The sequence below is a fragment of the Pristis pectinata genome, chromosome 22 (genome assembly GCF_009764475.1).
Source record: "Pristis pectinata isolate sPriPec2 chromosome 22, sPriPec2.1.pri, whole genome shotgun sequence".
NCBI lineage: Eukaryota > Metazoa > Chordata > Chondrichthyes > Rhinopristiformes > Pristidae > Pristis > Pristis pectinata.
In genome coordinates, this window is record NC_067426.1 from 26,484,246 (window position 1) to 26,507,830 (window position 23,585).

A 23,585-nucleotide genomic window follows, 5' to 3' on the forward strand; every position below is an offset into this window, starting at 1 on the left:
TTCTAGCTTATTGCAAATCCCCTAAGCAATATCATGAGAAACCAATTCTATCGCTGCTGCTATTTACTTCCCACCTGGCTTGCACCACCCTTAGCTTTCCTGATTCTTTCCCAGTTGGCTAGTCTGTTTCCGAAGGATGGCAGAATTGCCCTGCATTTCTCATTTCGTTGCATTCTATCATATTTTGTCACTGAAGAATGGTTTGACCATAAGAATAGACAATGAACTGGTTGAGAATCAGTGAACCCAACTAGGAACCAGATGAAGGCCAAGACAATAACTCTTGGTTTGTGTCTTAATCCACCCACCACTCCACCATCTTCAACTTTCTGCAAAAGAATGGCAGAATATAGGATTCCTTTTCCGACCATTTCTCAGAATTGCTACATTATTGACAGCAAGAAACATTCTCTCATTGTCCTAAAGCTCAGAAAAGTCCATTAGTTTTCAAAGATTCAGGAGATCCCCAGGTCTCCAGTGCTTCAAATACGTCAGTCATAGAGTCATACAGCACAGAAACAGCCCAATTCATCCATGCTGACCAAGTTGCCCTCCTGAGCTAGTCCAATTTGGCTGCATGTGACCCATATCCCTCTTGCATTTGGCACGTATCCCCCTTCAACATTGTGCATGCTACCTCCCACTTTCTGGTGTATGCAAGGTTCTACACAGTGTAATAAACACCACAGTCAATAGTATTTATATTTAGTTAATAAACCAATGACTTCTGCTTATCATTATACTTCCATTGTGTTTGCCTGTCAAAGTTCTACCTTATTTTTATTGTCGTTGATCTTTTGTACTTGCCTTCCACTGAGCTCTGCCATTTGTCACTCCGAGTTACTTTACACGGTTCTCAAGACTCTTTGGCTTGCATTCCCCAGCCATCTGGTGCTGAGATGAAAGACTTATTATCCCAGTCACCCGAGACCAACTTTAATATTCCTCTTACAAATTGGTTTGCAGTTCCTTCAACTTATTGAAAAGCAAGCATCAGCTGAGCTGAGGTTGATTCTTGTACTTCAGGCAGAGGGTGAAGTGATGATGGCTCACTCCAGGTTACACTCCTGTACTGGGGGAATGCAGTATTTTTGGAAATCCCATCATTTGGATATCATGTCTGACTGAAGACCAGCAGTTATACTTTTTTCTCTCATTGCGTTAAATTCAGAGCATGGTGTGAATATAAACTTTGAAGGGAGACATCCCATTGTCGTTGACAGATTTCTATTGAACTGGTATCTTGTGAAGACCTGCTGCAATTTTCCAAGCTTGCAACTTTTGATAACTATATATGTGCACTACAGTTTTGCTTTTCTGATATCGGTCATGAATTATATGCTGATTGTCAGTACATGTCCAGTGCTTGACTACCTTGTGACAATCATATTTTATGATTGGTTTTCACTGAACATTCAACAGGGTAGCGATTAAGAGCTTTGTGCTTCTGGTAGAATTTCTGAGAGTCAAAGTCTCCTCCAACATTCATAGATGTTTGTTCTATTAGAGGTAATGAATGTCATGGATATATTACAGAAAACATACCATCTCCTAGTGGTCAGAACACTAATGCCTTCAATTACAGAGTCTGACCATGAAACTAAAGAAACTGTTTGCATCAATCACAACATCAGTGTTATAGAGTCATAGAAATATAGAGCACAGAAACAGATCCTTTGGGTCAACTGGTCTAGCCAACCAAATGCCCATCCAAGCGAGTCCCATTTGCCCATGTTTAGCCCATATCCTTCTAAACCTTTCCTATTTATGAACCTGTCCAACTGTCTTTTAAAAGTTGTTATTCTTCCTGCCTCAACCACTTCCTCTGGCAGCTCATTCCATATATGTACAGTGCCACCCTCTGTGTAGAAAAGTTGCCCCTCAAGTTTCTATTACATTTTTCCCCTCTCACTTTAAACCTATGCCCTCTAGTTCTTGATTCCCTAACCCTGGGAAAAAGACTGAGTGCATTCATCCGATCTATGCCCCTCATGATTTTATACACCTCTCAGTCTGTTACACTCCAAGGAAAAAGTCCTAGCCTGTCCAACCTCTCCCTGTAATTCAGTCCCTTTAGTCCTGGCAACAACCTTGTAAATCTTTTTTTGCACTCTTTACTGTCCTCTGAAGTAGCCCAGCAAGCCCACTCAATTCATGGGCAATTAAGGATTATCATTGGATGCTGACATCACCAGCATTATAGAACCACAGAACCATAGAACCATACAGCACAAAACAGGCCCTTCGGCCCACCATGTTGTGCCGTCCATCAAACCACCCTCACACTATCTAACCCTTTCCTCCTGCATATCCCTCTATCTCACATTCCTCCATATGCCTATCCAACAAACTCTTGAACCTGTCCAATGTATCTGCCTCCACCACCACCACCCCAGGCAGTGCATTCCATGCACCAACCACTCTCTGGGTGAAAAACCTCCCCCTGACATCTCCCCTGAACTTCTCACCCATTACCTTAAAGCCATGCCCTCTCGTCTTGAGCATTGGTGCCCTGGGAAGGAGGCGCTGGCTGTCTACTCTATCTATTCCTCTCAATATTTTATATACCTCTATCATGTCTCCTCTCATCCTCCTCCTTTCCAGTGAATAAAGCCCTAGCACCTTAAGCTTTTCCTCATATTCCATACGCTCTAATCCAGGCAGCATCCTGGTAAATCTCCTCTGCACCCTCTCCAACGCCTCCACATCCTTCTCATAATGCAGCGACCAGAACTGAACACAATACTCTAAGTGTGGTCTAACTAGAGTTTTGTAAAGCGGCATCATTACTTCACGGCTCTTAAACTCAATCCCACGACTTATGAAAGCTAACATCCCATAGGCCTTCTTAACTGCTCTATTCACATAGTGAGAATGAAGCAAATAAATTTGAATTTATTTCTTGGTGCTGACTTCACTGTAATACTTCTAAAACTAGATTCACAAAATAATTCACATTTGGACAAAGTATTCAATTTTTTTTACATTCATTGATGATGTTTGCTTGCAAATGATCATCTATTTCCATTAAAATTTACTTAAATGTTATACTAAAGCTAATGTAAACCTGGCACACAGTTACTTATTTCCATATTCCAAATTCTGGAATTTGTCAAGAATAATGGTGAGGTTGTAAATGCTCTTTGTAATGAAGAACATTGAACAACAACTTCTGGAGTCAGTGTGGAATTCAGAAGATGGTGTCAGTGTTCTCTGTCTCTCCAAGCGGAAAGGAGCTGGTTCCATTTCTTCAGGGCTTTGGTGGGACCACACCTGGAGTTCTGGGAAGCTTTGCTCTTAATACCTAAAGAAGGATATAATTCTCTTTGAACTTGTGTAGTGTAGATTCACTCATTTAATTCCTGGGATGAGAGGGATGCCATATGATGTAAGATTGAGTAGAATTGAGATACACTTACTGACATTTAGAAGAATCAGAGGTGATTACATTAACATAGCTTTTAAAATTCTGAGAGGAATTGAAGGGATAAACCTTCAGACCAGAGAGTTCAGAACAAAGGGACAGAATTGCTGGATAAAGAATTGGTTACTTAGAAGTGAGATAAGGGTCGCAGTCATTGGAATTTTCTATCTCAGAAGTCTGTGGGGGCTCAGACATTATAGGTATTTTATATTGATATCATCAAGATCTATAAATTCAAGGTGTGAAAATGGATGAGATTGGAGATCATCCACGGTATTATTGAAGGATAGAGCAGGCTTGGGGTGTGGTGGATGGAGTGAGGTGATGGTGGTTGTGGGAGCAGAGGTCACATGGCCTAATTCTGCTACTAATTCATAGATTCTCATATTGCAGCATTCCCCAGCATAATTAGCATGATCAGTAAACTAATCAGAGCTTCAATTATTTTACAACCATTCTGTTTGTATAATTCCTAAAAGTATTAAATGATGTTCAAGTTGTTTTGTAATTGTTGCTTAACAATCTCTGTGGCTCTGAAAAGCTAAATTTACTTGTGTGGGAGTCGAAGACACCTCAAAATGTATTGGTTTAAAATCATTAACATTATTTTCATTTTATATTTTCATGTATAAATTAAATTCGTATTATACTTATACATTAATCTCATGTGAATATCAAAATCTTCATTTCACCCATTGTGAAATGCTTTAAAAATTAGCCAAAAATAGGAGCTTATACTTTCTAATTTATTGTTAATGAGACTGCTTTGCCTGCTTGAGGAGGTCACTGTTGCTGAGCAACATAGATAACAGACAGTTGAAGCCTGATAGGAATTGACATTGGGAAAGGGGACATACACACCATGAAGACTGCAAGCTCTTTCCAGTCAACTTTCCTCAGAATAGGAGGTGAGCGCCATCTTCTTGTGACTGAACTGCAATATTTGAGCCTGCATTCCTATTAGGCCACTAATAAATGTGCAGCGTCATAATATACTGTCTGGTATCAGCTGCATACAGAACAAATTGTGGATATGCTTCCCCACTTATTCAACACAGAAAAAAATGAATACTTGAAATAATTGAATTCAGTCTACAAAGATACTTTTAACCTGAAAGCAATAATCTGATTTGTAAAATCTCACACGGTTAATTTTGAGCACTTCTCGAAGTATTTTTAAATAACTGCCAAATAACAGTCATGGCTTTATCATTGAACATCATTTCTTATTTTGCTCAGGATTGTTTTATGCTTTTCCTTGTCTTTTAGTTTGTGGAGCTTAGACGTATAATTGATTAGGTTGCTAAGCCGAGAAACTTGATCTCACTCTTTCTGTCTGCGTGAAACAAGTGCCAAATATTTGTAAACGCCCCTTATACTGGAGTCATGGTCCAAAAGAGGACCTGTAAAGGTCCCAAAAGGAACTGTGTGAGAAACTTCCAACTGCCACGTTTGCCAAACAAGTGATCAGGAAGGGCTTTGGACCTTAAAAAATTTGTCACAGAACAGCTGCATTAAAGGCTGCCTGGAGGTGATGGAAAACATTGGGGAGGGGAGACAGTAAGATCTTCTATATGTGAGGGCAATACCTCCCTCAACATGATCCTGTGCCAATGCCACAAGTAGCCCTCACCACTGCAAGGTGCAAGATATAGGGCAGCACAGTGGCATAGCAGGCAGAGCTACTGCCTCACAGCTCCAGAAACACAGGTTCAATCCTGACCTCTGGTGTTGTGTGTGTCAAGTTTGCACTCTCTCCCTGTGACCACATGGATTTCCCTCAGGTGCTCCAGTTTCCTCGCAAATCCCAAAAGAAATGCAGCTTGGTCGGGGTATTGGCCACTGTAAATTGTGTCGGTACGTAGTGGAACCTTGGGGAGTTGATGAGAATGTGGGGAGAATAAAATGGGGTAGGGTTGGACTACTGTAAAAATGGGTGGTCGATGATCAGTGTGGACTCAGTGGACTGAAGGGCTAGTTTCTATATTGTATCTCTCTATGAATCTATGATTGTAGCATACAACTCTGGTGTGCATTGTATAAAAAGGCTCTTTCAGTGATGGAACACCCAGTGATGAGACTTCCACCAGCCTAAGCATTGAAAACTGAGATTGTCAGATGCCTTGGGAAGATATTGAAATGAAGACCCTTTAATTGACATCTCATTGTGGAACTCAGCATGATGTGCTCCTAGTTCTTTGCATGTTCAACAGAAGTATCCAAAATCTCCATTTACCCTGGTAAGATGCAAAACCTATGATCTTAACTTGTGATGTCATGTACACTGCAATTGAAGTTGAAGAAATGACAGACTCACTGAAGTGAATTTCTCAAATGCGTCTGGTCCAATGTCCCAATAGATCCACTTTCATCCATGTTAAATCAGTTTAATACACAATTTTCACAAAAAGAAAGTTGCTGTTGGATCCAATTTCTGAGCTCAAAGATATGATTTCTTACATGGGGATTGTTGGGTGCACTTGAGGTTAATATTGAGGAGTACGTAACTGAGAATTATAAGAACCTAATATTATTAGATTAACTTCTCTTGATTCCAAAATCTACTTGCACATACATTCTGGAACAGTGACAAACTTGCATCATAAAACAGTTCAATAGGTTGAATTCTTCCTGAGCCATTGACTTATATTTTAGCAGATTTGCTAAGCTTCATGACGTTGACCACCATTTGGCTTTAAGAGTGAATTGCTGTCTTATTCTGAATTCAGTAATTATTCACCCTACATGTACAATTTCTATTATAATGGAGATAATGGATCATACCCAGGAGTTCAGTCCCAGGATCTTGCTCTTGAGCACTTTAAATAGCTTACATTAATGTATAATTCTTAATGTATTCCTGTAAATCAATTAATGATTAATTGCACTCATTTACCTAGAAAAATAATCAGCAGACTGGCAGTTGAATTTGCTCCAGTGTTCTCCAGCTCTACAACTGTAATTTTGTGTATTTTTGTTGTTAAGGTTAAAGAAAAATAGGTAATTTTACGAATGATCTTAGCAGCACTATTAACGTTGCACTTGTTACTCTCACCATTTTAAAATCTACCATCTATTATGAAGAGAGCATGTTAAATGAAATGTTAAATTGTGTACCTCTTGTAAAATGTTCAATTTAAGTGAATGATTGATTTCCTTTTGCAAGCAGAAGCTGCACTCTGTCAGATTTACAGTTCAGGCTCCTAAAATATAGCACTTTGTATAAATCCTTAGCCATTAGACATAGCATTGAACAGCATCCTGCAATGGTGCACTTTATATAGAACAACTTTATGTGTTAAGTTCTAATCTCTTATTACTTTCAGCATTAAACTTTGTGAGATCGCAGTTTAGTGTTGTTAGTCTATAACATTTTTCTTCTGAACAAATAAAAAGATGATGCTGAACGAGCTCTTGCAATTTGGACTGTTGTGATCTTCGGCATCTGAACCACAAGTTTTTGTGTGCCCAAACAACAAAACATTGGGCTAAATATTAACTTACAAAACTTATATCAGAAGTTAACATTCAAAAGTTTGGGATCAATAAATAAGTCTGCCTTGAAACTTGCGATTTACCAGTCTTGACTGCGGTGGAATGAAGGACGGCTGAGCAATATTGCTCCCAGGAACTGGATTAGTCATTTAAATATTAAAATGAGGTTGCCTAGTTTCATTTGAACAGTTACTTGATTTTCAAGTTGCATTGTCTGGATTTCCATTACTTGGCAAAAATAAAACAGTATGAAAGACTTTGAGGGCATTGGCAGAGTGGTGAAATAAGCAGACATGTAATAGATGAAATTTAATGCAGAAACATGTGAAGTGGTTCTTTTAGAAGGTGTTGGAGGGACAAGAAGGGCTGGGGAAGAACATGTGCCTGCAGGAGGCATGTTCTTTGTCCAAACGTTGCTGTCAATTCTGCCTCTACCACCTCCCTGGCACCACATTCCAGATACCTGCCACTCTCTGCATAAAAGAAAAAAAATGCCTCGCAGATCGCCTTTAAACTTTCCTCCTCTCAACTGAAATTGGAAACCTGTGCCCTCCAGTATTTGACATTTCCAATCTGGGAAAAAGACTGTCCATCTGGCCTATTTATGCCTCTCATAATTTTATATACTATTAGATCACCCCTCAGCCTCCAACATTACGGAGAAAACAATCCAAGTTTATCCAACCTCTCCTTACGGTTAATACACTCTAATCCAGGCCACAGCTTGGTGAGCCTCTTCTACGCCCTCTCCACATCCTTCTCTTAGTATGGTGGCCAGAACTACATACATTACTCGAAATTAACTGTCGTTTTATACAGCTGCAACGAGTTCCAGAGTTTTATACTCAATGCCCTGATTAATGAAGATAAGCATGCCATGCACCTTCCTTACCACCCTGCCCACTTGTGTCCACTTTCAGAAAGCTATGGAGTTGCTCCCCAAGATCCCTCGGTACTCAGTGCTCCGAAGCGTCCGGCCATTTACTGTACATTTTTCTCTTGCATTTGACTTCCCAAAATGTAACAGCTGACACTTGTCTGGCTTAAACTCATCTGCAATTTCTTCAACCAAATTTGACTACCTTCCTCTCCACCCACAATGCCACCCATTTTCATCAGGCCACCTACATTTTCATCCAGATCATTTATATATTATTTATATATTTGAGGGACTTCTGTGCTGGAAAAATGAAAATCCCATTGAAATGTCCTGAAACGTGCTTTGGCTTTTGGAAATAAACGCACTCCCGGATGCACCAATTTTCAACTGTTGAACGTTATTTTTATTTCAAGTGTACAAAGGAATTTCTCTGCTACAGACTTCAAAAGCAAGGAAGTCATGATGAACACTTAGAAGACATTGGTTCTGCCACAACTGAAGTATTCCTTCCAATTTTGGTCTCTGCGCTTTTGGAAGCATCTGAAGTTTTCGGAGAGAATAGAGGAAAGCCTTTCCAGAGTATGTCCATCGAAGTGGAAATCATGGCACAGGGGAAAACTGGAAAAGTTGGAATTCTGCTAGAGGTGCTCAAAGTAATAAGGGGTCTAATAAAACAAAGAGGGAGAAACTGTAACCATTGCTGGAAGGGTTGAGAAACAGACAGCAAGTGATTAACAGATCTCCAGTACCATTGGTTTCAAACAATGGAATCATGGGTTGGGGGCTGGGTCGTGAGGGAGGAGGTGAGTTGACGGTTTGTATTTCCCTGCTGTCTGGTCCGGTAATTAAGTGAAAGGTAGAAGTAAGTAAAGGAAAAAAGAAATGAGGATGTAAAGTGATGATGACAGAAGAGACTGCAGATGCTGGAATCCGGAACGAAAAACAGAACGTCGCAAGAACTCAGCGGGTCAAGCAGCGTCTGTGGATTGACGCACAAGTGTAGAGATGAAAGAAGATTTATTTTCAACAATTGATTCCATAATGAGTTGAATCAGTTCCATTGCAGCTGTACAAAGAACAGCCATCCATTTGCTAAGTATCAGATATGACTGCAGCAGAAACCAACTGCATTTCTCGTCTGTTTTGATGCAAATACTCTCCTTTGCTGTCATGCTACTAGTTACATCTGATAAAGGCCTTGAAATTCTCTCCACAGAATGTTTCCTGACCTGTAGAGTATTGCTAGCTCTTACTAATTTTATTTCAGATTTCTAACATCGTTATTTTTAGTTCATGCAGCTAATTTGCTGATTTCAATAATAATTCAATAACAACAATAGCAGGTGGTCGGATGGGACATAGTGCTGAGAAAACTGTCCCTTAGTTTTAAAATACAATACTAAGCACCAATATTTGCCACCTTTTTCCCCACAATTCCATATTTTGGGCAGTATTTTAAGCCTTTTAATTAATTACCTCATTTGCTACTTTAATTGTTTTGGGATTGATAGGATGTAGACTTGGTTGGCTGAATGGCCTTCTTCAGTGTTATAAGAATATATCAAAGTAAAATTATTGTAAATGTGTTTAGAATTATTTTCTGAATTGATTAAATCTGGATGTCTGATGGGATTGTGAAGTTGAATAACTATCAGATGAAAATTTAATGCTTTGAATTTACAGGGATCAATGTGTTTAAGGTGTATGAAAATGTATATGTGCTTGACAATATGTTCACTTCAATAAAAGAATATGCACCCAAATCTGTGATATAGACTTTGGTGCGGCTTCATTGTAACTGAAGTTTGCTCATGGGACTGTAAAGAAAGGGTGTTTGTTTTAGAAAAGCAAAGCCTTCAAATTACATTTGGCATGGTGTCTGTGAAAGATCAATTTGAATTTTTCAAGGTATCTTGTTTTCTTTGGATTTTAGCTAAAAACTTCTATTACTTTATGCAGTTTAAAGCACATGGTCTCATTTTAAGTCATCTCAAACATTTACAATGCACTGTTTTCTTACTTTGGTTATTACACATCTGAGACCTGTCATTGCAATCAACTCCTTCTCCTTCTCCACCCACTAAGGTATTGGCAAACAAGAAATAACGTGGATTAAAGAAGTATTTATATCTACGGCTGGAAGTACAATGCCTTCGGCAGCGTAACCCTATGTATCAGAGGTTGAAATGAGGTTTCTTCCAGGTGACCAGAATCAGAGCCCACTCTAAATAAACTTTGGGTGAGGAGAATGGCAGGGCAAATTGGCCAGGAGAGAGGTCTGCGAGTGCTCTAGAAATGTTGGACAAATGAAATTTAATGAGAAACACTGTTCTTTTGAATGGGAAGCTTGTGATTAAATCCATCCTGGTGAAGAGTCCGGACTCATGACTCAAAGATACCAAGAACAGCTAAGAACCAATTTGTGATTTTATCAGGACAAATTGGTAGCCACTTGATACCAAGAGTATCCACTGAATTCACATCACCAGTGGGCATCAGAAGGACGACAGCCTGTACTGAAGGCTGGGTGTGTTGGCATTGATCAGATGGATCAGGGCCAACTCACATGTGCCCAGTATGATATCTGGCCCAAAGTTAAAATGCTCTCTATATGGAAGATTTGAGAAAAAGAAAACTAAATATGATGGAAAGATATGAAATATGGATAAGAAAGAAAAATAATTTTATCTCCATTCTCATTTGCGGGAGCTCCTCAGTTTTCATTTTGCATTGAGATTCCAGCAGATACAAACAGTTATTCAATGGCGCTACATGTGAGAGAACAAGCTCCAGTTCTTAGTGTGTGAAAAATCTTGGTGAAAGAAGATTTCCTGTATCTGTCAAAGTGCAGGAGGCTTCCAGATCCAGGTGGTGGAAAGAAATATCGGTGGCATTAATGTCAGAGTTAAGTCCAAGAACCAAGAAGTGGTGTCACAAGAAATTCACAGAGTAGCATTTGGTGAAAGCGCCTTCAAATGCTATATCCCACCCACCCACCATAACATCAGCCTCAGATCCCTCTTAATGGACCACAATCCCTTCAATCATCAGACAATAATCTTTCTAAATTAGGACATGGCAAGCATTCAGAGGTACTGATATAATCTCACATTATTAGAACGGCTTTAAGATCAAACCCAAAGCTCATACCTTGTGCATGCTGCTATTTAGTCAACCACAACAGGCTCATCGCACACGAAGGACACTGACCGACATAATTCCCTGCGTCTTGCTGGACACGGCAGCACACGGTATTACAAGACCAGAGGAGGGCACCAGGCACAGCTCCATGTTCTTATCCTCATGGAGGAGACAATGCTCACTTTGAATGGAACTACAATTGCCAGGACCTTGGGAATCAGCAGGGCGGAGACCACCAGTGTTCTCCAGACCTGATCCTCTTTCACACATCCTACTTGCGCTCAGCCTGAGATCGCTTCCCTTTAGCAAGCTGCAGATGGTGGAAGCACACAGCTCAAATTGCATGCTTCCCTTCCTCCCCTTCCCTCCCTGCAAACACAATCATGGCCCCACCAGAAAGACTGAAACTATAAATATGGCCTTCTGTTGAGATCCTTTCCCTCTTTCTTTTCCCACACTCTCCTGGTGGATTGTCATGTTCTTCAGTCCTTCTAAGACACTCCTTTTCTACAGACTTGGTCTGGAAACCATGTCCTTCAGCTTGTTTGGTCTGCAGTGAGTCACTTCTGCAATAGATGTAGATATCCCTCAGCCAGTGTGTCCTTGCTACCTCCAGAGCTTCTTCTATTAGTTATCAACATGGAGGAGTACTGATTCAATGGCTGAGAGTGGGTGGTAAATGGGAACAAGGATCTCTTTGACCTGAACCATGAGATATTGTGGGGTTCAGACTCAATATTATGGAGTCCCAGGGCTACTGTATTGGGTAGGGTTAATAAACTCTGGCAAACATTAGACATAGAGACAGCTGGAGCAAAGTAGCAGTTGGAGTCATGCAGTAGATAGCCTTGGAAGAACGTATGGCAAAATGCTGAGCTGGAGAGGTGGTGCTGGAGAGAAAGTTTCAGATTTCTGGTATCTTGCCCAAGGAGGATGAGCAAGCTTCACTTGAACAAGACCAGTAACGATTAATATAGTAAAAGGGAAATGAAGGACAAAAATGTCAAGGAGAATAAAAATGAATAACAGATTAGAAGGGAGATGAGCAATATTGGCTATAATAGAGCCTATAAACTGTTTGCACATTATTGCTTAATATATTGTGAATAAAATTAGTGAGCTGGTGAAACAAATTGCCCTGGTGCGGTTTAAAGAAAAAGATAAAAGAAAGACTTGCATTTAAATGGTGCCTTTCATATCACTTTCAGAATGTCTCAAGGTACATTACAGTCAAAAAAGAACTTTTGAAGTGTGGTCTTGATTGTAATGTAGAAAACATACCTGTCACGTGACACTCCCTGAAATGGCAAAGTGACCATGATCAGATAATTTGCTTCTTTAAAAAAAAGGATAAATAATAGTCAGGGACAACTCCAGTATTCTTCACGGAAATGCTGTTCTGGGATTTCTTTTAAATGCACGAGTGGGGGCCTCGGTTTGAATTTCTACTTGAAAGACAGCATTTTCTTTGTGTTACTGTTACGTACCAGCAAAAATAGAAACACACCGAGTCATGTACAAGTGTTTAAAACTATTTTATTAATAACTACTTGTAATAATAAGAAAAGTAAAAACATTAGATATTAAACATTAACCCCAAAACTAAACTCGTAGTGTGTGTGTGGCAAATTCCCAAACTCCAAGTCCAGGAATAGTTCTCAAAGTTCAGTTCAGCAAGTCATAAAGTGTAATATGAGCAAAGGCTTTTGCAAAACCACTGTTGGCTGAAGAGAAAATGTAGAGAGAAATTACGAAATCCAAATGTTCTACGATGGAACCCATACGACACCTCAATCAATGATGATCTCCATTGCTTTGTTCCAAACTATCTGCTACCCCGAAGGCATTCAATACGTGGCTGCCCACAGAGATACCTCTTTCCCTCTACAGGTTAATGACTAAGTGGACTCCACTGGATTGCTCCAAAAATCCATACGTGGATTGTAGTGACAGACACAGTTATTGTTCTTCATCCATTGATACAGAGACCAGCAGTCAGTGTCTCTCTCTCTCTCTTCCTTCTCACTGACTCACTGAGCAAAACATCAGCACATTGTTATCTTGCTGTCATGATGACACCATACACAACCACCCTACTGTACTATATTTGAAAGGGACATTCATCAAATAGCAACCTGATCTGTAACAGTTACACTGTGGAACGTCTAGATTTTTTTGTCCTCAAATACAACTTGAACCCACAACAGTTTGAGTCATAAGTAAGAGTTTAACCAACTAAGCCATAGCTGGCACTGCATTGACATATTACCACTGTGGGTGTTAATTTAGGGTTCTAAACAATCTTTGTAGAAAATACTCAGATGAAGCAGAGTTAGGAAAAGCAGCTTTGGCAGTGCTAGTCAAAGATTGTAATAGACTGGAATATTATGGAATGAGAATATGGTGCAAAATTTTGTATTTATATGGGTAAAGCAAAGGGAAAAGAAGGGACCATCACGTAGAGAACTATGAATTAGGAAGAGAAGAGGGTGAATAAATTGGAGAAATGAAGCAACTGAAGTTCCTATGCCAATAAGTGATATTGATAACCCAAAGATGATGATGGAAAATATGAAGGTTGCTTAAAATGGAAAAAAAAAACTTCTATTTTGTTCCAAGGACTATCTTCTAATCAGCAAATTCCCTTCAATATTACGAAACAATCTCTGTTCCTTGTACGGAGTTGACAATTCAATGCAGTACAGTGGGAGTGCTGCCTTTCAGATGGATCATTGAATCATTGTCCTGCCACCTCAAAGTGGTTCCTAAAAAAAAGCAGGAAATTTCTCCCGATGTTGTGGATAACATTAATCCCAGAACTACTCTGTCATCGAAACAAAGAATTATACAGCATGGAAACAAGCCCTTTGGCCCAATTCATCCATTGCCAACCAAGGTGCCTTTCTGAGCTAGTCCCATGTGTCTTCATTTGGCCCATATCCCTCTAAACCTTTCCCATCCATGAACCTGTCTAATGACTCTTAAATGTTGTAAATGTACCCATCTCTACCGTTTCCTCTGGCAGCTCATTCCATACACCCACCACCCTTTGTGTGAAAAACTTACCCCTCAGGTCCCCTTTAAATCTTTCCTCTTTCACCTTAAATCTATGCTTTTGAGTTTTAGACATACCACCCTCCCACACCCCCAGAAGAAGTCTATGACCATCCATCTCATCCAAGCTCCAGTTAATTTTATAAACCTCAATAAAGTGACCCCTCAGCCTCCTTCACTCCAGGAAAACAGTCCCAGCCTATCCAAACTCTCCTTAAAACTCAAGCTGTCCAGTTGTGACAACATCCTTGTACATATTTTCTGCACCCTTTCCAGCTTAATCACACCCTTCCTACAGTATGCAGTTCTGATTGCTATACAGTATTCCAGGTGCTGTCTCACCAACATCTTATACAGCTGTAACATGATGTCCCAATTCTTGTACTCATTGTCATATGTTATTTTCACCACCTTGCCTATCAGTGTCACCACTTTCAGGGAACTATGTACATGTACCAAGTTGGAAGCAAAAATCAGACAGGGCTCGAGTATTATAAGGTAGCCAGTAAGGAGTTTAAGAATGGACTTAGGAGAACTAGAAGGCCTTGGCAAGTAGAATTAAGGAAAACCCCAACATATTTGACATGTACGTGAAAAACAGGAGGATGACTAGAGTGAGGGTAGGACCGCTCAGGGGTAAAGGGGGAAACGTGCCCGGAGGCGGAGGAGATAGGGGAGGTCCTTAATGATTACTTTGCTTCAGTGTTCACCAGGGAGAGAGACTTTGACAAATGTGAGGTCAGCGTAGAACAGGCTAATTTTCTGGAGCATGTTGAGGTTAAGAAATGGTTGTGTTGGAGCTTCTGAAAAACGTTAGGACAGGTAAGTCCCTGGGGCTGAACAAGCTATACCTCATGTCATTGCGGGAGGCGAGGGAAGAGATTTCTTGGGTGTTGATGATGATATTTGTGTCCTCTCTGGCCAAAGGAGTGGTACCAGAGGATTGGAGAATGGTTAATGTTGTTCCCTTGTTCAAGAAAGGTCATAGAGATAATCCTGGGAATTACAGACCAGTGAGTCTTATGTCAGTGGTGGGCAAACTATTGGAGAGGATTCTTAGAGACAGGATTACGAGCATTTGGAGAAGCATAGTCTTATTAGGGATAGTCAGCATGGCTTTCTGAGGGCCAGGTCGAGCCTAATTGAGTTTTTCAAGGAGGTGACAAAACAAATTGATGAAGGTAGAGCAGTGAATGTGGTGTATATGGACTTTAGTGTAAGGTGTTTAACAAGGTACCCTGTGATAGGCTCATTGAGAAATTCATGGGCCATGGAATCCATGGAGACTTGGCTGCGTGGATTCGGAATTGGCTTGCCCGCAGAAAGCAGAGGGTGGTAGTAGATGGAGAGTATTCTGCCTGGAGGTTGGTGACTAATGGTGTTCCGCAGGGATCTGTTCTGGGACCCCTGCTCTTTGTGATTCTTATAAATGACTTGGATGAGGAAGTGGAAGGGTGGGTTAGTAAGTTTGCAGATGACACAAAGGTTGGAGGTGTTGTGGATAGTGGAGAAGGTTGTCGTAGGTTATGAAGGGATAAAGAGAGAATGCAGAGTTGGGCAGAGAAGTGGCAGATGGAGTTCAATCCAGAAAAGTGTGAAGGGATACACTTTGGAAGATAGAACCTGAAGGCGGAGTACAAGGTTAATGGCAGGACTCTTAGCAGCATGGATGAACAGAGGGATATTGGGATCTAAGTCCATAGATCCCTCAAAGTTGCTGCGCAGGTTGATAGGGTGGTTAAGTAGGTGTATGGTGTGCTAGACCATTATTCGGGGGATTGATTTCAAGAGCCGCGAGGTAATGTTGCAGCTCTATAAAGCTCTGGTGAGACCACACTTAGAGTATTGTGTTCAGTTCTGGTCACCACATTATAGGAAGGATGTGGAAGCTTTAGAGAAGACGCAGAGGAGAATTACCAGGATGTTGCCTGGATTAGAGAATGTGTCTTATGAGGAAAGGCTGAACGAGCTCGGGTTTTTTGTCTTTGGAGCGACGCAGGATGAGAGGCGACTCGATCGAGGTGTATAAGATTATGAGGGACATAGATAGAGTGGACAGCCAGCACCTTTTCCCCAGGGCGGCAATGGCCAATACCAGAAGACATCAGTTTAAGGTCAGGGAGGAAAGTTTAGGGGAGATGTCAGAGGTAGGTTTTCTTTTAAATACACAGAGAGTGGTGGGTGCCTGGAACATACTGCCAGGGGTGGTGGGAGAGGCTGATACAATAGGGACGTTTAAAATACTCTTAGATAGGCATATGGATGTAAGCAAAAGGGAGGGTTATGTGTTGTGTAGGAGGGGAGGGATAGATTGATCATAGAGTAGGTTTATAATAGGTCAGCACAACATTGTGGGCCAAAGGGCCCATGCTGTGCTGTACTGTTCTATGCTCTATGTTCTACCCTTGGAAGTCTCTGTTCTACACTCCCCAGAGTCCTAACATTCACTTAATATGTCCTGGTTTGGTTTCATTTCCTAAAATGCATCAGGAGCACTTGTCCAAGTTAAATTCCATCTGCCTACTTTCCCAGTTGATCGACATCCTGCTGTAACTTTAGTCAACCTTCTTCACTGTCCACTGCACCAGCAATTTTGGTTCATCTGCAAACTTACTAATCATGCATTCTCACCCAAATCGTTAATATATGACAAACAACAGGGGAGCCAGCACTGATCCCTGCAGCACACCACTGGTCACAGACCTCTACAGGTATCCAACTGGCCAGATCTCCCTGGATCCAATATGATCCCTCCTACACCAGCTCCTTAGCCTGTATATAAAAAAAACTGCTGAGTTTGTAAACGTTGCCTCTTGTAATTCCCTCAATGCAACAGTGATAACAAGTTAAAATAATTCACTAGCTGTTTAGTTGCCTTTGGAAACAAAAGATGCTCATCAAATTTAGCCTTCTCATTAATTGGAAGAAACTTGAGAAATTAGGGCACTTTTTCTTTTATACAAAATGAAAATTGTTAAGAAGAGACATGTTGATGTTTGAAACAAAAGTTTCCATCTAGCGTTTTCACCGGGAAATTAGGAAACGTTTGGCTGTATTTTGCCTACCAGTGACAACTGCCCACGACGGTCACCTGTGATCTCCCTGCGTGCATTTCCCCATCCAGATGTGGAATATTATCTTTCTGGCTCGAAGCACAGCTGGAGAGGGGCAGGGTGTCACAAAGAAACCCAGTCAACAAAACGTGAGAACATGAAAACTTCAAAGCCCAACAATGCCTTGCCTCTGATTTTACTAGCTACCAGCTGTGTGGCAACTATAATACTTTTTAAAACGTCTCTGACATTCATAGCATTTAAAAAATAAGTAAATAACTATTGAAGTTTTCTTTAGAAAATAGATTGCCTAAAATAGACTGAAAACTCTTAAATAATTAAAATCATCAAACTGAAACAAAATTTTACCACCCCGCTCCCCACCCCCTCATTGGCCTTTCAGCCACAAGCTTACAATCCCATTGAAATCAATGGGAGTCCGATCCTGTGCCTGACCTGGTTCAGGATCCAGAAGGTAATTTCCTCATGCAACCTCTTGAGAAATTTCAACAAGATGGAGTCCAACAAAAAGTTGTATTGACAGGCGTGGTGATAATAGGTAATGTTTTGCTGGACCTGCTCCATGATCATTGAGAACAGTATTTTAAATGTGTTCTGCTTCTCTCCAGCCCCAGGAGTGCAGGTCTCCTGCTGTACTTGTCAATTTAACCAGGCATAGCCTCAGCAGGCAGATCACCCAGCTGAAGAGCAGAGAAGTCTGCACTGTGTGACTCAGTGAGGAGTCCACTGGCATAACACAGGTTGCTCGAGGCTTGAACTTCACAGAAGAGGAAAGATATACTTAGTAGTCCAAAGATTTCATCCAGTTAAGAGCTTAAGAACACACTGATCTGAGAAGATCATCTTTTCAGCTTAAGACCTGTCCCCAATAAGTTAACCACATATAAACTCTCTAGTATTCACACTTCTTAACAATTTTATTGGCAGTCTTGGCATTTGATTAAAGCAGAATTGATCTTTTGTTAGTCCTTCTTCATTGATCACAGCCTTTTTTGTTCAAATATGCTGCAAGTCACTGATCAAAATACAGTTAATTGTTTTGGGTCTTGTTTTTTTATTGTCGAAGCCTTTCATCAAAAAAGGAGAGGGGTCAAGATAAGTAGACTTGTGTGAACATGCTGGTCTGCTCTCTTATAATCTATTGGGTATAACCTCTGTTATTTTGCACATTGATCAAATTTTTTCACATTTATTCTAATAGTGGTGGAGGAAAGCTTTCTGCTCAATGCACAGATACTGAATGGATGTGAGATTAAATGGGGGTGGACTGAAATGCAATATGGACAATGTGTCTCGGCTGTTGCCCAATAGCCATTGAATCAATGCACATCTAATTATTGAAGAACAATGTTTATTTTATAGTTGAACTGGTGCTCTTGCCAAAAAACATAAAAAGGTGGTCACAATTGCTACAGGGTATCTAATCCAGACAATCTGAAATGTTAGTGTTCATGGATCACCATCCTGTTAATAGCTGCCATTATGAAGGGAAATATATAAAAAAGAGAGGCATTTGAAATGTACAGGAAAAGACTTCAGTCGCAATGGGTATGAGGAAAGAGATTTCAACAGACTGGACTGCATTCCACATTGTTTGTATTTCTAGTTCTGGCTAACATTGATCACAGTATGAACTGAAAATCAACCTCCGATACTGCATTGTCATGATCATGAAGGCATCAATTCACATATGTCACCGTTGGGAATGAGTTTTTACAAAGACAGATAGGAAGTGATTTAAGTATAATACCCTCAGACTGATTTTTAAGAGGTTGGAATGGGGTGTTCAAAGTGGAAAGAGGTATTCAAATAGAGGTTTTCAAAATAAGAATGATTTTCAGAGATAAGCATCAGAAAATGGATAAATAGTCAAATATTAGTGATTGGAACAATAGTTGGATGGGAGTGGATCAACAGCTTATTTTTTGTATAACATCATGTCTTCCTTTCTACTAAATATAACTGCCACTAAAAATGTGATCATTTATCCAGCTCTGACTCACTGTTCGTCCTGCACCTCTCAGTGGCCTGTGGCTCCATCAGGGCAGGTGAGTCACTTCATGACTCCTTTGGTCTGCTCTCTGCCCCCACCAACCACTCCTCATCTTGCAACACTTTCCCATGTCCACACACACACAGAGAAGATCACTATATATGCCTGTCCTTGCCTACTTAGCAGATTTTTATGCAGTTGATTGGTGCCTTTTGTGGACAGGGGGTGGGGTGAGGGAAGAGGTCCCTTAAAGACCTCTGAACTTCTCAACAATCAACATGGCACATGGCAGTTGCAAGATTTTCTTGCAGCTCTCATTGGGAAGCATGCAACTTATGATTTACTGCTTCTTTTAGGATTGGAAGTATGATAGCAAGTATACCAAGTCCTCCTCAGCTGATCTAACAACAGTTTTAGGGATGGATTCCAACTGGTACTAGCACTACAGATTACAATGGATTAATGGGTCCACTCCAAATTCTACATAATATAAATACAAGAACAATGGGAGCTACTCCGAGGAGACATACAACTTGCAATTGCATTTTTGTGTTCCCATGTTCCATTATATCCAACAATACATGGCACAGAACATACCAAGTAACGGAGCTGTCATTGGATTGGTGGGAAGTTTGAGATTAGATTAGGATTAATTCTGGTTGAATTACAAATGCCATAGTATCAAAATATCAGGTGATACAAGCCAAAAGTTCCTCCATAAATTCTTTTCTAAAGGTAATACGGAAAGGGATTTACACACAAAATTAAGTGATTATCTCCTGTGGTTTCGTGCAAAAGTTGACAGAAAGAAGATTGATTTAATGCCAAAGTAGTAGATATCAACACAAGCAAATTGGAGATGAGGGCTGAGATGTTACTTCTGAACACATGGCAAGTTGTTGAGATTCACGAGGTGGGACAGAGGAAGCTGAGAGGTGAAGAGGATGGATAGATCCATTAGGCAGCAGACCTGAAAATTTACAATATGTTCTTGGTAAATTGGTTTATGATTGTCACATGTACTGAGGCACAGAGAAAAACTTGTCTTGCATACCATTCATACAGATCTATTCATTACACAGTGCATCAAGGTAGTACAAGGTAAAACAATAAAAGAATGCAGAATAAAGTGTTCCAGTTACAGAGAAATTGCTGTGCAGGTAGTCAATAAGGTGCAAGGTCATAACGAGGAAGATTGTGAGGGCGAGAGTCCGTTTTATCGTACTAGGGAACTGCTCAATAGTCTTATAACAGTGGGATAGAAGCTGTTCGAGTCTGGTGATACGTGCTTTCAGGCTTTTGTATTTTCTGCCTGATGGGAGAGTGGAGAGAATGTCTGGATGCTAATGCTGGCTGCTTCACTGAAGCAGCGAGAAGTGTAGACAGAGTCCATGGAAGGGAAGCTGGTTTCCGTGATGTGCTGAGCTGTGTCCACAACTCTCCTCAGTTTCTTGTGGTCACGGGTCGAGCAGTTGCCGTACCAAGCCGCGATACATCTGTATTCTTCAGAGGCATTTTAACATTGCCATGGCATCAACATAATATTTAATGATTTTCCTGACCAAATAAGTTGAGCTGGAGTGACGAGGATGCAGATCTATAATTTAATGCACGTAAATTGGGGCTGGAGTTTACTGCATAATACAGGGTAGGAAATGGATCATCAGCATGCAACAGCTTGATGTCCCACTGAAGACTGCCTTGGCCCTGGAGAATGGAGGAGGAATCCGGCTGGCTACATGAAGATGCAGCCTGAGGTGGCCACAGAATGAGCCACAGGTGTGATATTTTGGGTTCACTCCCACAAAAAAAAACCTCGTCTGATCAGGGAAGGGGAGCACAATGGCACATTCACCCACATCCTGATGTACATATAATTTCATTCCTGTTTACCTGTCTTCTTAAATCTATTCCTCCACATAACACTGACTCATCTTCCAGATACACTCATGGAAAGTGTGGCCAGCAGCATGGAACATCAAACCCAGTAATTGCATAAATATCTGCAGGCTCTCCCTAAGGGGTTGCGCACAGTGAACACCACATTAAATAGGATAAAGGTAAGCTTGCGTCGGCCACTTATTTGCTGAATAGTGAATTACCAGTCAGAAAGTACAGAAGGGCCATGAGAGTGATAAGGATAACAGGAGCCATGGAAGTAGGAGCTCTGATCGATGTGCTTCTACTTTTCACTCAGTGCTCCACCTCACTCCAGTCAGTAATCCATTGGCTATCTCATGTCTCCATTGTAGACATTGCATGTGCACCAGCAGGGCCCTCATTGACCCCAAAATGCAAAAGACTTTAGCCAAGACCATCTCACCTGGCAAAGCCAAGGACCTGAGCAACCTGGCTCTACTCCTGCTGAGACCCCTTGGATACTGCCCTGTGGGAGAGTTAGAAAGAGGAAGTGCTAAAATATGTAGTTGCAGGACGATATGTCATATTATGTTAGAGTGTTTAGTTTAAGTTCATTTGGCCCAAGGTTAAGTATTTGCCTCAATTTTTGATCCAGAGTACTTCCAAATCATGACAGACAAGTGGTCCTTTGACTCATACAGTGGGAGGCACATTGAGCGAAGGCAGGCAGTGGAGGACATTCACAGCTGTATGCAAGTGAGCTTTTTGTGGGTGGGGAAGACAGTTTGGCATCTAGGCATCTGATGTGTGGATTGATGGACCCAAAATGAACTTTGCAGTAATGAGACCATTAAATGCACTCATTCCCTTAGGTTGTACATATCTTTCTCTTTTTCTAATACCCTTTTTATCTTGTGGCTCAAACCTTTGGTGCTGCACATTTTTCTCCATAGCACACAAGACCACAACTATTTTGAAAGGCTTGACTGATCCATGTTAAAAAGACACAACACCCATCCCTCCAACATTCCTGATCTGTCAAGAGACCTGAAAAATATCATCAGCATGCCCACAACTTGTTCCATAGGAATTCTTGTCGTTTGTTGGCTTTGGTAGTACTGCTCCTGCTTTTCATTGGTTGCCTTCCTCAAGGGTGTCAACAACAAAGCTTTGAGTATCCTAGTTTCTGAGCTGCTAGTTGATGTTGACTTCAGAGGGTGGCAATTTCAGGGTGGGGGCAAGCAGTATTGGTGGTCTGCTGCAAGGCAGTGGCATCAGGGCATCTTCCTGGAAATTGTGGGCATAACTTCAAAATACCTTCTTGCAAACCAGCTCAACATTGATGGTGCAGAAGCCCTTCCAGTCACTGAACACTCTTGGGTGATCTGAAAGCACTTTGATCATCATATGCTTGTGGTTGATATCACACTCGGCATCCCAGAAACCAATTAGATGTGCAAACTTGAAAGCCTTCGTCACAATCAAAGTTGACATAAAACGCTTCTCTGGAAAATATGGAAAGTCACCTGCTCTACACAGGCAGATATACGTTTCTGGCAGAGCCTGGGGAAAAGAAGTTGAGGGTGCTGATTATTTTGAGAGCCATTCTGCAGGAGGCGATGAGCATCGTTTTAGCCTCCAGCGAGTATCTGCCATCACCCAAGATGATACTTTGAACCCAAACACATCAAGGAAACTCAGCATCCGTGTACCTTACTGGGAGCGGGAGCTCTTCCATGCCGCTGTGGGTGCTTGAGGTACAACCTATTGCTGCTCCAGAGATTGTTGCTGTTGTTCACCACAGTCCATGTCCGAGTCACAAATCATAAGCAGCACACACGCTGAAGTGCAGGCACCTCCAAGCCAGAAAGTGAATGGAAACATTCACAAGTTTAGTCCGCTTTCTCACAAAAAGTTTTCCAAACAATCTTCCGACAGAATTTTTGTGAGGAAACCTTCCAAATCATTGTTAATAAATACCGTAGATGTAAAACTGCAATAGTTATTCACAGACTTTCTTGTCAACTCTTCAGCAACCTTCAGAGGAAGGCTTTTTTACCCAGAGAGTGGTTGGAGGATAAAATGCACAGCCTGGGGCGGTGGTGGAGGCAGGCACATTGGTCAAATTCAAGAGATTACGAGATAGGCATATGGAGGAATTTAAAATAGAGGGATATGTGGGAGGAAGGGGTTAGATAGTCTTAGGTGAGGTTTAAAGGTCAGCACAACATTATGTACTGAAGGGCCTGTATTGTGCTGTACTGTTCTCTGTTCTAACCCTGACACATGGTCTCTCATTAGTTTTATTGGTGTGATCCAAGAAGCTCTGGAAACCCTTGCAGTCCCAAAGTCCTGCTAATGTGGCTCTTAATAAACCTGTCATTCCTCAGGAGATTTTGTATTGGAGCCTCATGTAATTGGGTTGGATACAGAAACTTGCAGGCTAACGCTAAGCTTCTGATGCATATTGCTTTCATGCACTTAATCCCCAACCTATTCCAGAAATCAATCTTTCCCTGAAACCCCAATCTTTTTCCATCATGTATAACTTTGGAGAAAATGGAAAGGGTTCCTACATAAGACTGAATAACGTGTCGATCTCAACTAAGGTGCAGAAATGTAGGGGAATCAAGGGATATGGGAGAGAGCAAGAAAATAATATTG